This window comes from Salmo salar, chromosome ssa28 (genome assembly GCF_905237065.1).
Source record: "Salmo salar chromosome ssa28, Ssal_v3.1, whole genome shotgun sequence".
NCBI classification, from domain to species: domain Eukaryota; kingdom Metazoa; phylum Chordata; class Actinopteri; order Salmoniformes; family Salmonidae; genus Salmo; species Salmo salar.
Window position 1 is genome coordinate 16,391,317 of NC_059469.1, and position 18,420 is coordinate 16,409,736.

Here is an 18,420-nt window from a genome sequence, read left to right on the forward strand (position 1 = left end):
TCTGGATAAGTTTCAGGGGTTTGATGGCATAAGCGGAGAACCCAGCCAACAGCGAGTTGCAGTAGTCCAGACAGGAGAGGACAAGTCTAGGATACGGACCTGCGTGTGAGGTAGGGTCGTACTCTACAGATGTTGTAGAGCATGAACCTGCAGGATTGAGTCACTGCTTTGCTGTTTGCAGAGAATCACATGGTGTTGTTCAGGGTCACTTGAAAATAAGGGAGAGCCACACACTCTAGGAGCTCAGATGCAAAAATGTAATATCCAACGTTTCGACAGCCAAGCTGTCTTCATCAGGGTATCATCAAACACTGCGAGATGACTTGTTTATATAGTGTCAGAAGACACACAGGTGTCTGTAATCATGGCCAAATGTGGCCTAATATCATTGGTTAACAACATGGTGTTGTTCAGGGTCACGCCAAGGTTCTTTGCACTCTGGGAGGGGGACACGTGGAGTTGTCAACTGTGATGGAGCGGTCTTTGAACGATCAGGCCTTCCCCGGGAGGAAGAGCAGCTCCGTTTTGTTGAGCTTGAGGTGGTGGGCCAACATCCAAGCTGAGATATCTGCCAGGCACACAGAGAATCGTGCTGCCGCCTGGTGTCAGAAGAGGGGAAGGAGAAAAGTAGTTGGGTAGCAATGACAGGAGAGACCATGTGAGGAAATGACAGAGCCGAGTGACTTGGTATATAGAGAGAAGAGACGGCCTAGAACCGAGCCCTGGAGGGAAACTATCTCTGCCCTAATACTGCTACTAATGACAAACCTCTGGCTACTGAATTGATTACAATCAAGTTAACCCAATCCTCCTGACAGAGAGTTTGATGAAGAAAAAGGGAGGGAGGGTGGGAGGGAGGGTGGAAGAGGAGATGAAGCAGGGAGGAGTGAGGTAGAGGAAGAGACGGGGGGGGAAAGAGGGAGTGGATCGGAAGAGAGGGTGGAGAAAGGTGGGAGGAGATTGACAGTGGCCATAGCTCCTCCCACAACTCATGTCAGGGGAACGCAGACCACAGCCAGGCCTCAGGGGGTGGGAGCAGCAAGTCGTATGGCACCGGGAGCCAATCGGAAGCCAGTAGGGACAGCTTCGGGGACCAATCAGAACGGTGAGTCAAAAAAATAAATAATGATATAATAAGTCTTCACCGTCAAAATACTAAATGAGTCAACCATTCTGAGTCTCCCTTTTTCTCCCTCCATCCATCTTTCTCTGTCAGGGTGGAGGCCATGCAGTTAGGGGACTGTGGCCAGGAGATGGCGCTAATCAGCAGAATGACTGAGGGCTCCAAGGTCTTCCTTTCCAGAAAGGAGAGCCAGCGCTTCATCAAGGAGTTAGTACCAACCAACATTCAACCCTTATTCCTCTCTACCTTCACCTTGATTTTTGTCCAGTGTCTTTTGGATATGTTTTAATTCCCTCCCCTTTGTCTGCAGGTGTTCCACTCTAAACTGTGAGGTGGTGGTGGAGCTGCTCTCTCGCAGACTGCAGGACCCATCACAGACTGCAGGACCCATCACAGACTGCAGGACCCATCACAGACTTCAGGACCCATCACAGACTGTCCAGATGGTACAATCAATTGGCTGTCGGAATGTGCTGCTATTTTGACCCGATTTTTCTTGAAAAAGAAACACGATCTCAAACATCAAATATGTGTGAGAGGGCTCTGTGTGCCGTGGCCTGTCTCATGATCTCTGATCTGCTGTCTCTGGAGCAAATCTTTGGGGCGACCCAGAGGAGGCTGGTCCATCTGAGTGAGGAACCCCCAGGGGCTGTAGCCAACAAGGCCACCAAGGTAACCCATAATAACAATCTAGTTATTAACTTTTATAATACTAAATCATGTAAAACCAGAGAGGGAGCATGGGAGTAGCCTGGGTGTTAAAATCTAAGATGATGGTTGACTCTGAGCACATATTTCATTTTGTATTGTAAAAAAAAGGATGGTTTTGCCTTCCAGATCCTTCGTCAATTTGAGGCTCTGATGGGCGTGCCAATCAGTGGTGCCAGACGTGATGCAGCAGCAGCCAGTATTGTTCTTTCCTCCTCCTCGGACCAGCCCCCTACTCTCACAAGTCCCGCACTTCTACTGCAAACACTCCCAGGTGACACCACGGTCCTTAACCATCATAGAAGGAGAGACCCTGAGCCCTTACCTGGGGGGCGAAATCACTCCCCTCCTGTACTTGACCTGGGCTGGCACAAAAGGGGTACATCTGAGAGGTTACTAAATTACAACCATGATGATGAGGAGGATAGGTCTGCTACTCAGGATGAAGAGTTTGTGGAAAGTCAGACTGGGTTCAGGACTGGTGAGAACCAGCTCACCTCAGATCTTAAAGTTAAAGATCCAGAGCTCCATACAGAGAGGGACCCCATCCGACTCAAGGACCCCAAGATTGAGCAGCCCTGTGGGGGCAGACTCACTTTGTTCAGTGGCATGGAGCTGGTGACCAGAGGGAAGTCTGTGTGCCCATCAACCCTTACAGAGAGGAATGGAGACATGCAGCCTGAGGCGGAAAAGAGAGACGGGAGGGAACATCTGAGCGTTGAAATGGAGAGCGTTACCCCTACAAACACACCGCTACTCTGTCTCGATGACAACAGTGATACAACGCCTATGTGCGACCTCACACCCACCAGCAGCCAATCAACCTCAGCCTTTTCTTTCCTTAACCTCTGACCTCGAACGGTAATGTTTAGGATAATGTCACCATAAGTATCTCTGCTCTAAAACAACGACTATACGGTTTGTCACGGAGCCAAGTCCACAGTATGTTCAGTTTGCATAGTTATGTTTTGCAAAAGTGGAGGTAATTTTCATGAGCTAGTTCAGGTTATTAAGAACAGTTGTTAGAGTAATATGTCTTCTGTTCTTCCCTGGCACTTGGTGCACTTATACAATGTTTACATTTACAGTAGTAATGAGTGTTATTTCACAAGTGTGTTTTATTTTTCCTGTTGATTCACATTCAATAGGAATGGGACTGGTTGTAGAGTGTGTAGTGAAGTAATATTTGATATGCATATCAAATATATATATCTATATATACATCACATGTGACTCATCATCTGACTCAGATTAGCCTATTAAAATGTTTGACTCCATAAAGATAATGAAAATATACAAGCAAGCAGTAGGCAATGAGTTGACTAGTAGGAATTGGTTTGAGTATTGTCAGATAGTTAATTAACATTGTACAATGAATGGATTCACATACAAGGCATAAAGCTTAAGTTGAAAGCATTACAAGGCATTATTCCAACCATATAGAGTCCAAGGTTAACTTACAAGACAAAGCATGAACAAAAAGATGCCTAGTGGCCTAGGTAATGAGAATTGATCATACAACCTTCTTCCATAGATTGGATACAGGATAAGAGGGAACAGAGGCCTATAATTAAATTTATAACATTGAAGGTGTAACTCTTTCAACCCAAAACCAACCACCATTGACTAATAAAACGATACCAAGTTTACAATAACTTGACCACCAAGGCCCAATTTCCACTGAGCGTCACAGCATCTAAAGGCTTGTGTGGGGGATGAGATCAATGTAAATAACATAATTCCTGAGAGGACAATAAAAACCCTTTGCATAGAGTAATTTAGAAGTCACCCTGTACAGATATACAGGTTACCACAGAGATCACACAAACATATACAGTGCCTTTGGAAAGTATTCAGACACCTTGATTTATTCCACATTTTGTGACTTACAGCCTTATTCTGGGGCTGCAGGTAGCCTAGTGGTTAGAGCGTTGGGCCAGTAACCAAAAGAGTTGCTAGATCAATTCCCCGAGCTGACAAGGTAAAAATCTGTCGTTCTGAACAACCCACTGTTCCTTGGTTAGCCGTCATTGTAGATAAGAATTTGTTGTTAACTAACTTGCCTAGTTAAATAAAGGTTACATTAAAGAAATTCTAAAATTGATTAAATTATTTTGTTCTCAGCAATCCACACCCCATAATGACAAAGTGAAAACAGGTTTTTAGGCATTTTTGCAAATGTATATAAAACATAAAAAATACCTTATTTACACAAGTTTTCAGACCCTTTGCTATAAGACTCGAAATTGAGCTCAGGTGCATCCTGTTTCCATTGATCATCCCTGAGCTGTTTCTACAACTTGATTGGAGTCCACCTGTGGTAAATTTAATTGAATGGACATGATTTGGAAAGGCACACCTGTCTACAGTTGACAGTGCATGTCAGAGCAAAAACCAAGCCATGAGGTCGAAGGAATTGTCCGTAGAGCTCCGAGACATGCTAGTGTCGACGCACAGATCTGGAGAAGGGTACCAAAAAATGGCTGCAGCATTGAAGGTCCCCAAGAACACAGTGGCCTCCATTCTTAAATGGAAGAAGTTTGGAACCACCAGGACTCTTCCTAGAGCTGGCCGCCCAGCCAAACTGAGCAATCGGAGGAGAAGGGCCTTTGTCAGGGAGGTGACCAAGAACCCGATGATCACTCTGACAGAGCTGCAGAGTTCCTCTGTGGAGATGGGAAAGACAACCATCTCTGCAGCGCTCCACCAATCAGGCCTTTATGGTAGAGTGGCCAGACAGAAGCCACTCCTCAGTAAAAGGTACCTAAAGGACTCTCAGAACATGAGAAACAAGATTCTCTGGTCTGATGAAACCAAGATTGAACTTGATGGACTGAATGCCAAGCATCACGTCTGGAGGAAACCTGGCACCATCCTTACGGTGAAGCATGGTGGTGGCAGCATCATGCTGTGGGGATGTTTTTCAGCGGCAGGCACTAGGAGACTAGTCAGGATCGAGGGAAAGATGAAAGGAAAAAAGTACAGAGAAATCCTTGACGAAAACCTGCTCCAGAGCGTTCAGGACCTCAGACTGGGGTGAAGGTTCACCTTCCAATAGGACAATGACCCTAAGCACACAGCCAAGACAACGCAGGAGTGGCATTTGGACAAGTATCTGAATGTCCTTGAGTGGCCCAGCTAGAGCCCGGACTTGAACCTGATCGAACATCTCTGGAGAGACCTGAAAATAGCTGTGCGGCGACACTCCCCATCCAACCTGATGAAGCTTGAGAGGATCTGCAGAGAAGAATGGGAGAAATCCAGGACCTATAAAATAGGCGGTGTCAGAGGAAAGCCCATAAAATTGTCAGAGACTTCAGTCACCCTAGTCATAGACTGTTTTCTTTGCTACCGCATGGAAAGCGATACCGGAGCGCCAAGTCTAGGACCAAAAGGCTCCTTAAAAACTTATACCGCCAAGCCATAAGGATGCTGAACAATTAATCAAATGGCCACCAGACTATTACATTAACCCCCCCCTTCCCCCATTTGTTTGTACACTGCTGCTACTCGCTGTTATTATCTAGCCATAGTCACTTCACCCCCACCTACATGTACAAATTACCTCTAACCTGTACCCCCGCACACTGACTCGGTACCGGTAACCCCTGTATATAGCCTCGTTATTGTTATGTTATTGTGTTACTTTTTATTATTTTTTACTTTAGTTTATTTGGTAAATCTTTTCTTAACTCTTCTTGAACTGCACTGTTGGTTTAGTGCTTGTAAGTAAGCATTGTTGTATTTGGCGCATGTGACAAATAAAGTTAGATTTTATTTTATTTGAGTAAATGTTTTATTTTCATTTAACCTTTATTTAACTAGTCAAGTCAGTTAACCTCAAGGATACGCCCCTTTTTTTCCTTTTTTTTCCGCCTAAAATGGGTCCTGAAGCAAGGATATGTATATTCTTGGTACCATTTGAAAGGAAACACTTTAAACTTTGTGGAAATGTGAAAGGAATGTAGGAGAATATAACAAAATAGATCTGGTTAAAGATAATAGAAATACAAAACCAACCATTCTCTTGTATTTTTTATGTACCATCATCTTTGAAATGCAATTTGTAAGTCGCTCTGGATAAGAGCGTCTGCTAAATGACTTAAATGTAAATGTAAATGTAAATACCGTAATGTATTAATCCAACCCAGGTGAAGTTTTGATTTAGTCCACTAGATGGCAGCAGTGTATGCACAAAGTTTTAGACTGATCCAATGATATGGTTGCAGCACAAAACATGGCACTAACATTATTGGGCACAGACAACAGCACAAAGTGTTGTCTGTGCTGATGTCTACAGAGATAATACTATAGACATCAAGAAAGCCAGTCAGGTGATTATTGAAGTTTTTCCAACACTTTTGATAAACAGGGCAAAATATAATTAGGCCTATAACAGTTAAGATCAGCTTGATCTCTCCCTTTAAATAAAGGACAAAAAAGTAAAGTTTCTGAATACTTATGTAAATGTAATATTTTTTTAATTTTTTTTTAAGACATTTGCAACAATTTCTAAAAACCTGTTTTTTCTTTGTCATTATGGGGTTTTGTGTGTAGATGAGGAAAATAATATTTTCAATCAATTTTAGAATAAGGTTATAACGTAACAAAATGTGGAAAAAGTAAAGGGCTCTGAATACTTTCCGAATGCACTGTATATGTTAACCCTTGGCGGCGTTATCAGAAAGCACAACATTGATCCTCACTGCTACACAGACTATACACAACTTTACATTTCTGTGTCACCAGAGGATTTTAGCTCCACTGATAAATTATTAGACTGTATTAGTGATTGAAATACTTGGATGGCTCACAACTTCCTCCAGCTAAATCAAGACAAGACCGAGGTACTTATTGTTGGAGCCAAAGCAGAGAGAGAATATAGCCGCACATTTTAATTCACAGGCAACAAAGTTAAAACAGCACATAAAAAATCTAGGTGTAATTTTAGATTTGAAACTAAATTTGAAATCACACGTTAGGAATGTGACCAAAATAGCTTTTAACCACCTGAGCAACATTGCCAAGTTACGGCCGTTTCTCTCTCAGGCTGATACAGAGAGACTCATCCATGCTTTTATTACAAGCAGGCTTGACTACTGTACTGCTCTCCTGTCTGGCCTACTCAAGAAAGCCATTGGTCAACTGCAAAACATACAGAATGCTGCATTATGCACCACAATACATGTCACACATGCTTTTAAGTTAAGTTATGTACCCAGTAGGTCCCTCAGGTCCTCTGGCACTGGCCTTTTAACTATTACAAAGCCTAAGACCAAGAGGCATGGAGAGGCGGCCTTTAGTTATTATGCCCCCAGTCTCTGGATTAGCATGCCAGAGAAACTGAGGGGGGCCGAAACTGTGGACATAATTAAAAGAGATCTTAAAATACATCTGTATAGCTTTTCTTTTCCTTAGGGTGCTTTTTAGTTCAGTTTGTGTCATTATTTTCTTTTTTTAATCTTATGTTTGTTGTATAGTAAATATTTCAGCTTTTTAATTTTTAATTAATTTACCCCTTTTTCATGGTATCCAATTGGTAGTAGTTACTGTCTTGTCTCATCGCTGCAACTCCCATACGGACTCAGGAGAGGCGAAGGTCAAGAGCCATGCGTCCTCCGAAACACAACCCAACCAAGCCACACTGCTTCTTGACACAACACACATCCAACCCGGAAGCCAGCCGCACCAATGTGTCAGAGGAAACACCGTACACCTAGCGACCGGGTCAGCATGCACTGCACCCAGTCCGCCACAGGAGTCGCTAGTGAACAATGAGACAAGGATATCCCTGCCGGCCAAACCCTCCCTAACCCGGACGACTCTGGGCCAATTATGCATCGCCCCATGAGCCTTCCGGTCGAGGCCGGCTGCGGCAGAGCCTGGGCTCAAACCCAGGATCTCTGGTGGCACAGCTAGCACTGCGATGTAGTGCCTTTAGACCACTGTGCCACCTGGGAGGCCAATATTTCAGCTTTTATTTGAAATTGTATATTTGTTTTTTCCTGTAAAGCACATTGCATTTCATTCCATGTCTGAAATTTGCTGTATAAATAAAACTTGATTTGATTTGCTTCATACATGTTTTTGTGAACACATACACACATAGTCACTGTTCTATTACCAATGGCAGTTCGGATAGGTCATTTCTGACACACAAACAGGTACAATGTTGAAGTTTAAATAGGTCAGATAAAACCTACCCAATTATGGTCTCTCCATCAAACAACTGAGGCTGCAGTCTGGCATCTACAGTCTATCTGTATAAATAGGCAGAGTTGAGGCAGAGTTCATCAGTGACACATGGAATGAAAAGAGTGTTGCAAATATTGGATATTTCTGCTGTACTGTATTATTAGTAAGCACTTTCAGTTGCACATTGTGGATGTGTTGAGTGCCAGGTCTCCCTCGTCTCAGAGACGTCAGTATCAAGCCTGTCTGTTTGTCAGGACTCCATCACATCCTCTTGCAAGTCTCCAAGTGCTGGCTCCATAGATTTTATTTATAATGTTTTTATTTAACCTTTATTTAACTAGGCAAGTCAGTTAAGAACAAATTCTTATTTACAATGACGGCCTACCAAAAGGCAAAAGGCCTCATGCGGGGACGAGCCCTGGGATTTAAAAAATAAAAAAATAAATACAATATAAATAAAAGACAAAACACACATCACAACAAGAGAGACACAACACTACATAAAGAGAGACCTAAGACAACAACATAACAAGGCAGCAACACATGACAACACAGTATGGTAGCAACACAACATGACAACAACATGGTAGCAACACAACATGGTAGCAGCACAAAAGCATGGTACAAACATTATTGGGCACAGACAACAGCACAAAGGTCAAGAAGGGAGAGAGAACAATATATCATATCTTACTGACAGCCACAACTGTCAGTAAGAGTGTCCATGATTGAGTCTTTGAATGAAGAGATTGATATTAAACTGTCCAGTTTGAGTGTTTGCTGCAGCTCGTTCCAGTCGCTAGCTGCAGCGAACTGAAAAGAGGAGCGACCCAGGGAGATGCATCTGAACACATACAGTCACTGTTTATTACTAATGGCAGTTAGAATATGTGATATCTGACAAATAAACACACACTATGTTAAAGTTTGAACAGGTCAGACTAAACCTACCTAATTCTGGTCTCATCACCAACAACCGTTGGTGAGCAAGCAAGAGGTGATGCTGGAGGTAAGGTCTTTCCCAGAGCCCCATTGATGGGCATGGCGGCGTAGATCCTCCTGGCCCCTCATCAAAGATACTGGTTGGTCACAGACAAACACACACAGAGCACTGATTAAATTATCAACGGTGGTTATGATTAGCATGGTGGAACCAACCTGATCACTGCATTTACCTTTCTATTTCACTTCCGATATCATGATATCAGATATCACAGCGATCAGAATGGTTCCACCAGGCTAGCTTATTGGGACAAAACTCAGAGTCAAATGTCACCAACCCGACTCAAGTGTCCTCCCTGTTCCATTTATAGGAATTCTCACAGCGAGGCCATGTCTGCGTGATGCTGAGGGGCCCCTTACTGGTCTTCTCTATGTTGCAAACTGGACATCTCTCGAACTGCAGCAGGCAATCCTCATATCCAATGTACTTTCTCATCTTATGAGGTGGTGTTGACTGGAAGGGACTGTGACAGGGTGATACAATAGACAGCCAAGTGGTAAATGCATTTTGTTATTAAGAAAGGAAAATTATTTTTGATAACGCACTTCACAACCAAAATGACTCTACTACTTGTATCTGCTTGGTTGGGTAACTACCCTACTAGTTTATCAAAGCGTGTATTTTTTATGCAACTTTTCACATAACACACATTACCGCTGTTGATGAAGCCGTCTGTGCCTTCATGGCAGTAACTCAGGTCAAGCTAATTCTAGGTTGTCACTAATTACCACAGCCACAAAGTCATAAACCTTGCCTATTTCTAAAATGTAACTTCTTAAAATGTGATTTTAAACGTAACCGTTGCCCACCAAGCTAGCGTTAATGTTGCAGAGTTGGGGACCAATGAACTCCAACCACTTTTCCGCATGCTAGGTCCTTCGGCAGGGCATGCAAGCCAAAGAACTTTGTCTGTGGAGGCATGCTCAATCCGTATAGGGCTTTTCAGTCTCAAATGGCCATGATCCTTTGAACGCATTGGGGGCGATGAAACAACAGAGCCCCATTCAATGAAGGAAAGCGAAGTGGGCAGAGGCGATTTGCACATGGAGCTTGGCCAAAACGGGCATAATTTGTTGACATAATTGTAATCCAAACCCAACCTTCAACCTTCACCGCTCTGCCCTTTCATCGCCATTTACCCGCTCTCCTAATCAACACCTGTGATTGCTTTATGCCTCTCTCTAATGTCAATATGCCTCGTCTACTGCTATCTTGGCTAGTTTTTATTGCTTTATTTAGAGCCCTCAGTACCGCTCAAAATGCCTTAGATAGCTATTTCATCCCACCACACACACATGCGGAGACCTCACCTACGTTAATTGATGCCTCCAGAGACGAAACCTCTCTCATCGTCACGCAACGCCTAGGTTTACCTCCACTGTACTCACATCCTACCATACCGTTGTCTGTACATTATGCCTTGAATCTATTCTACCACGCCCAGAAATCTGCTCCTTTTATTCTGTCCCCAACGCACTAGACGACCAGTTCTTATAGCCTTTAGCCGTACCCTTATCCTACTCCTCCTCTGTTCCTCTGGTGATGTAGAGGTTAACCCAGGCCCAGTAGCCCCCAGTTCCACTCCTATTCCCCAGGCGCTATCATTTGTTGACTTCTGTAACCGTAAAAGCCTTGGTTTCATGCATGCTAACATCAGAAGCCACTGCTTTAGCACACTCTGCCAACCCTGATGTCCTAGCCGTGTCTGAATCCTGGCTTAGAAGGGCACCAAAAATTCTGAAATTTCCATCCGCAACTATAACATTTTCTGCCAAGATAGAACTGCCAAAGGGTGTGAAGTTGCAATCTACTGCAGACAGCCTGCAGAGTTCTGTCATGCTATCCAGGTCTGTGCCCAAACAGTTCAAGCTTCTACTTTAAAAACCCACCTTTCCAGAAATAAGTCTCTCACTGTTGCTGCTTGCTATAGACCACTCTCTGCCCCCAGCTGCGCCCTTGACACCATATTTGAATGAATTGCCCCCCATTTATCTTTAGAGTTTGTACTGTTAGGTGACCTAAACTGGGACATGCTTAACACCCCGGCCGTCCTACAATCTAAGATAGATGCCCTCAATCTCACCCAAATTATCATGGAACCTACCAGATACAACCCCAAATCTGTAAACTCGGGCACCCTCATAGATATCATCCTGACCAACCTGCCCTCTAAATACACCTCTGCTGTCTTCAACCAGGATCTCAGCGATCACTGCCTCATTGCCTGCGTCCGTAATAGGTCCGCGGTCAAACGACCACCCCTCATCACAGTCAAACGCTCCCTAAAACACTTCAGTGAAAACACTAAAACACTTCTCCCTAAAACACTTTCTAATCGACCTGGCCCAGGTATCCTGGAAAGTTATTGACCTTGTTCCGTCAGTAGAGGATGCCTGGTTATTCTTTAAAAGTGCTTTCCTCACCATCTTAAATAAGCATGCCCCTTTCAAAAAATGTAGAACCAGGAACAGATATAGCCCTTGGTTCACTCTTGACCTGACTGAACTTGACCAGCACAAAAACATCCTGTGGCGTACTGCATTAGCATCAAATTGCCCCCGCGATATGCAACTCTTCAGGGAAGTTAGGAACCAATATACACAGGCAGTTAGGAAAGCAAAGGCTAGCTTTTCAAACAGAAATTTGCATCCTGTAGCACAAACTCCAAAAAGTTCTGGGACACTGTAAAGTCCATGGAGAATAAGAGCACCTCCTCCCAGCTGCCCAATGCATTGAGGCTAGGAAACACTGTCACCACCGATAAATCCACGATAATCGAGAATTTCAATAAGCATTTTTCTACGGCTGGCCATGCTTTCCACCTGGCTACGCCTACCCCGGTCAACAGCTCCACACACCCCACAGCAACTTCCCCAAGCCTCCCCCATTTCTGCTTCACCCAAATCCAGATAGCTGATGTTCTGAAAGAGCTGTAAAATCTGGACCCCTACAAATCTGCTGGGCTAGACAATCTGGACCCTCTCTTTCTACAATTATACGCCGCAATTGTTGCAACCCCTATTACTAGCCTGTTCAACCTCTCTTTCGTATCGTCTGAGATCCCCAAAGATTGGAAAGCTGCCGCGGTCATCCCCCTCTTCAAAGGGGGAGACACTCTAGACCCAAACTGTTACAGACCTATATCTATCCTACCCTGCCTCTTCAAAAGCCAAGTTAACAAACAGATCACTGACCATTTCGAATCCCACCGTACCTTCTCCGCTATGCAATCTGGTTTCTGAGCTGGTCATGGCTGCACCTCAGCCACGCTCAAGGTCTTAAACGATATCATTACCGCCATCGACAAAAGACAATACTGTGCAGCCGTATTCATCGACCTGGCCAAGGCTTTCGACTCTGTCAATCACCACATTCTTATCGGTAGACTCAACAGCCTTGGTTTCTCAAATGACTGCCTCGCCTGGTTCACCAACTACTTCTCAGACAGAGTTCAGTGTGTCAAAACAGAGGGCCTGTTGTCCATACCTCTGGCAGTCTCTATGGGGGTACCACAGGGTTCAATCCTTGGGCCGACTCTTTTCTATGTATACATCAATGGCTTTTTAAGGGCACTTGCTCTTGAAGTATTTTTTCTCCAATTTATGCTTTGGCCACAAATACGAGCATTATTTGGGTATGAATTAACAGAATATTAACTTTTAAAAGCGCGATTTTCCCTTGACAGTTACCGTACTTTAAAATCAAAGTGTAACGGTCGTCGTATGAAGTGGACCAAGGCGCAGCGGGTTGAGTGCTCATTTTAACTTTATTAGAGACACTTACGAAACAAAACAAGAAAACGAACGAACAGTAATGCATGCTACACACAGCAATGCAAAAACAACCTCCCACACTTCCCATTACAAACACACCCCTATACATAGGACCTTCAATCAGAGGCAGCGAGGAACAGCTGCCTCCACTTGAAGGCCAATCCCAATTAACTAAACATAGAACTAAACACCCTAGATCTAACATAGAAATACACTAACCTAGAACATAACCCATAAACCCCGGAACACTCTAAACAAACACCCCTCTACATAACACATATCCCAACAAACCCCGAACCACATAAAACAAACACCCCCCTGCCACGTCCGACCAAACTACAATAACAAATAACCCCTTTACTGGTCAAGACGTGACACAAAGAACCCTTTAATTATTTGAAATAGCCTACAAACAGTTATTTCAAGGGTTTTTACATACAGTGGTGTAAAGTACTTAAATAAAATACTTTAGAGTACTACTTAAGTCGTTTTTTGGGTATCTGTACTTTACTTCACCATTTATATTTTTGACTACTTTTACTTTTACTACACTACACTCATAAAGAAAATAATGTACTTTTTACTCCATACATTTTCCCTGACACCCAAAAGTACTAGTTACAATTTGAATGCTTAGCAGTACAGGAAAAAGGTCCAATCCACACATTCATCAAGAGAACGTCCCTGGTCATCTCTACTGCCCCTGATCTGGTGGACTCACATAAATGCTTCCTTTGTAAATTATGTCTGTGTTGGAGTTGGCCCTAGCTGTCAAAAAAAAGGAATACAAAAAGGAAATTGTGCCGTCTGGTTTGCTAAATATAAGGAATTTGATGTGTAGCATTTACTTTGACTTTGTACTTTTACTCAAGTATGACAATTTAGTACTTTTTCCACCACTGTACTTAAGTATATTTAAAATGTGATACTTTTAGACTTTTACTAAAGTAGTATTTTACTGGGTTACTTTCACTTTTACTTGAGTCATTTTATATTAAGGTATCTTAATTTTAGTATGACAATTGAGTACTTTTTCCACCTCTGGTTACATATTCATATTAGCCATTATCCACCATCAAGCCATTGATGTATGCTACAGTATCTACCAGTAATTAATAGATTTTGAAAAGGGATTATCTTTGTCTTGAGCATGGTTCCACTGCATGAGCCTTTGCTAAATGGTTTTTGTAGCTGGCTTTGTGAATGGCTTTTTAATTAGTCTGAATGTACAATTGCATCTGTTTTAGTGCAGCAGAGGAGGCCTCAGACTCAGCACACTGGCTTCAAATGGATTTTAGTTCAGGATCCATTCAGCACTCTTCCAGGCGTGGATGGGCTGTCGGTGCACAGAGAAAAAAACAAGGTGTGGGGAGGAGTCCTATGAATGAGTGTGAACCATAGGGCCTAATATGGTTTTATGTAACATTGACTAACTTTAACAGTGATGTCGACCTGTAAAGATCTTTGACTGAAGCTCATTGTGGTGTTGTGCTCAGCTCATCTCATCTCATAATGAGACTTGTTGTGAAGGCTCTAACCTACCTGGAGTGGGTGATTCAAAAGCTCTCTATCCATTTGCTCTCAAAAAACACTCATCACTCCATTACATTAGTGCCCCTTTTCAGTGTGCAATAGCCTATATACCCTCTGTTGAGTAGGCCTATGGTATAACCTTGTAGCTGTCTCTCTTGTTGAGAGACTCTGCTCAGCTTCGATCCCCTGAGTGATGTCATCTTGAAAGGCTTCTTGTGTGCTCAATCATTCATGTGCACTGTGCACATCTCATACAGATATGGCAGTATCTACACTAGATGTGTGTTTTTTCTGAACAACTTTTTCCTAGCGGCTTTATTTTTCTCTCCATCTCTGAGGTGTTATTTTTACATCCATAAATGATTGGCAGAAGGCAGCTCTGACCGATCCTGGTGCCCCCCTCACCCCATAAGTAGCTGTTGGGTGTCGACTCTGTGCAATGACTAGGTGTTGGTCATAATTGGTCAGCAGCCAATCCCCAGTTCCTAGAACTAGACCTATACCTACCTGACTGTCTCTTCCTCACCTTGTGAAGCCAAGGTGTTGATGGCGGACCACTGTAGCTATAGCAAGGTCCCCCTGTACTTTCTCTGCCAATCATTTCACTGTCATTTTCTTGACATTTTCTCTGTGCTTTTTGGCAGATAAGATATTTTACCAAATATATACTTCCATTTACCGTAATCACACTGAATACACAAGTTTGTTGAATAGAAAATCCAAACAAATAGGAGGACATTGATAGAATACAGTTGTGTTTGAGCCAGTGCAAGCTGATTGCCTGTCTTTGTCACTGATAGTTGGGAGAATATACAGTGCCTTTGGAAACTACTCAGACCCCTTGACTTTTTCAAAATTGTGTTATGTTTACAGCCTTATTCTAAAATTGATTAAATCAATTAAATAAATAAAAAACAATACCCCATAATGACAATGCGAAAACCGTTTTTTAAAACAGAAATACCTCCTGAGTGGCGCAGTGGTCTAAGGCACTGCATCTCAGTGCTAGAGGCGTCACTACAGACCCTGTTTCGATCCCGGGCTGTATCACAACCGGCCGTAATCAGGAGTCCCACAAGGTGGCGCACAATTGGCCCAGCGTTGTCTGGGTTAGGGGAGGGTTTGGCCAGGGTAGGCCGTCATTGTAAAAAAATATTTGTTCTTGAATGACTTGCCTAGTTAAATGAAATAAAAATTTACATAAATATTCAGACCCTTTGCTAGATGACTCGATATTGAGCCCAAGTGCATCCTGTTTCCATTGATCATCCTTGAGATGATTCTACAACTTGTTTGGATTCCACCTGTAGTAAATTCAATTGATTGAACATGATTTGGAAAGGCACACACCTGTCTATATAAGGTCCCACAGTTGACAGTGCAAAAACCAAGCCATGAGGTCGAAGGAAATGTCCCTAGGACTCTGAGACAGGATTGTGTCGAGGCACAGAACTGGGGAAGGGTCCCCAAGAACACAGTGGCCATCATTCTTAAATGGAAGAAGTTTGGAACCACCAAGACTCTTCCTAGAGCTGGCTGCCCGGCCAAACTGAGCAATCGGGGGAGAAGGGCCAAGAACCCGATGGTTACTCTGACAGAGCTCCAGAGTTCCTCTGTGGAGATGGGAGAACCTTCCGGGAGAACCTTCCAGACGGACATCCATCTCTGCAGCAGGCCTTTATGGTAGAGTGGCCAGACAGAAGCCACTCCTCAGTAAAAGGCACATGACGGCCCGCTTGGAGTTTGCCAAAGGCACCTAAAGGACTCTCAGACCATGAGAAACAATATTCTCTGGTCTGATGAAACCAAGATTGAACTCTTTGGCCTGAATGCCAAGTGTCACTTCTGGAGGAAACCTGGCACCATCCCTATGGTGAAGCATGGTGGTGGCAGCATCATGCTGTGGGGATGTTTTTCAGCATTAGGGACTGGAAGACTAGTCAGGATCGAGGGAAAGATGAACGGAAAAAAGTATAGAGAGATCCGTGATGCAAACCAGCTTCAAAGTGCTCAGGACCTCAGACTGGGGGCGAAGGTTCACCTTCCAACAGGACAACGATCCTAAGCACACAGACAAGACAACACAGGAGTGGCTTCGGACAGGTTTCTGAATGTCCTTGAGTGGCCCAGCCAGAGCTGGATCTAACATCTCTAGAAGGCCTGAAAATAGCTGTTCAGCAACGTTCCCCATCTAACCTGACAGAGCTTGAGAGGATCTGCAGAGAAGAATGGGAGAAATTCTCAAAATACAGGTGTGCCAAGCTTGTAATGTCATACCCAAGAAGACTCAAGGCTGTAATCGCTGCCAAAGGTGCTTCAACAAAGTACTGAGTAAAGGGTCTGAATACTTATGTAAATGTAATATTTCAGTTTTTCTTTTTTATATAAATAAGCAAAAATGTCTAAAAACTGTTTTTGCTTTGATATTATAGGGTATTGTTTGCAGATGGATGAGGGGAAAAAATGATTGAACACATTTTAGAATAAGATTGTAACCTAACAAAGTGTGGAAAAAGTCAAGGTGTCTGAATACTTTATTTGTCACATGCGCCGAATACAATGTATATATGTATATATATATGTATATATATACACTGAACAGAAATATCAACACAACATGCAACAATTTCAAAGATTCTAATGAGTTAGAGTTCATATAAGGAAATCAGTCATTTGAAATGAATTAATTAGGCCCTAATCTATGGATTTTACATGAGCGTGAATACCGATATGTACCTGTTAGTCACAGATACCTTTAAAAAAAAAGGTAGGAACGTGGATCAGAAAACCAGTCAGTAAATCAAATCAAATCAAATCAAATGTTATTTGTCACATACACATGGTTAGCAGATGTTAAAGCGAGTGTAGTGAAATGCTTGTGCTTCTAGTTCTGACAATGCAGTAATATCCAACGAGTAATCTAACCTAACAATTTCACAACAATTACCTTATACACACAAGTGTAAAGGAATGAATAAGAATATGTACATTAAAAAAATATATGAATGAGTGATGGTATAGAACGGCTTAGGCAAGATGCAGTAGATGGTATAGCGTACAGTATATACATTTGAGATGAGTAATGTAGGGTATGTAAACATTATATGAAGTGGCATTGTTTAAAGTGACTAGTGATACATTTATTACATACATTTTTCCATTATTAAAGTGGCTGGAGTTGAGTCAGTATGTTGGCAGCAGCCACTCAATGTTAGTGATGGCTGTTTAACAGTCTGATGGCCTTGAGATAAAAGCTGTTTTTCAGTCTCTCGGTCCCTGCTTTGATGCACCTGTGCTGACCTCGCCTTCTGGATGATAGCGGTGTGAACAGGCAGTGGCTCAGGTGGTTGTTGTCCTTGACGATCTTTATGGCCTTCCTGTGACATCGGGTGGTGTAGGTGTCCTGGAGGGCAGGCCGTTTGTCCCCGGTGATGCGTTGTGCAGACCTCACTACCCTCTGGAGAGCCTTCCGGTGATGGGCGGAGCAGTTGCCGTACCAGGCGGTGATTCAGCCCGACAGGATGCTCTCGATTGTGCATCTGTAAAAGTTTGTGAGTGTTTTTGGTGACACGCCGAATTTCTTCAGCCTCCTGAGGTTGAAGAGGCGCTGCTGCGTCTTCTTCACCATGCTGTCTGTGTGGTTGGACCATTTCAGTTTGTCCGTGATGTGTACGCCGAGGAACTTAAAACTTTTTGGTGTGACCACCATTTGCCTCGCGAAGCGTGAAACACAATGTTAATTGTGGCCTGTGGAATGTTGTCCCACTCCTCTTTAGTGGCTATGCGAAGTTCCTGGATATTGGCGGGAACCGGAACACGCTATCGTACACGTCAATGTTCAATGGGTAGCATGTCTGGTGAAAATGCAGAGCATGGAACTGGGACATGTTCAGCTTCCAGGAATTGTGGACAGATCCTGAAACATGGGGCCGTACATTATCATGCTGAAACATGAGGTGATGGATGAACGACACAACAATGGACTTCAGGATCTCGTCACGAAATCTGTGTGCATTAAAATTGCATTGATAAAAATGCAATTGTGTTCGTTGTCCGTAGCTTATATCTGCCCATACCGTAACCCC